Source organism: Penaeus monodon, chromosome 29 (assembly GCF_015228065.2).
Source record: "Penaeus monodon isolate SGIC_2016 chromosome 29, NSTDA_Pmon_1, whole genome shotgun sequence".
Taxonomy (NCBI): Eukaryota; Metazoa; Arthropoda; class Malacostraca; order Decapoda; family Penaeidae; genus Penaeus; species Penaeus monodon.
This window is the reverse complement of record NC_051414.1, coordinates 20,879,736-20,879,998: the sequence shown is the minus strand read 5'-3', so window position 1 is coordinate 20,879,998 and position 263 is coordinate 20,879,736.

The following is a 263-nucleotide window of genomic DNA, read 5'->3' as shown; positions in this document are numbered from 1 at the left end:
AAAGATTTTAAAACAATTTCTGACCAAATTTTGGCTGCTGATTACGAATATGAATTCAGTTTTTGTCTATCACATCAGGATTTCCAGATATACAATTTTTCATTTTTTTATGAAAATTACTCATCGAAGATTTCATGATAAAAACACGTGATTTTTAGTACTACATTTTGTATATTCTTAATCAAGGAATAACAAAGAATACAAAATCCATGTACAGCAAATCAAATATAGTGACAGAATTAAAACAGAAAATATAAAATTCC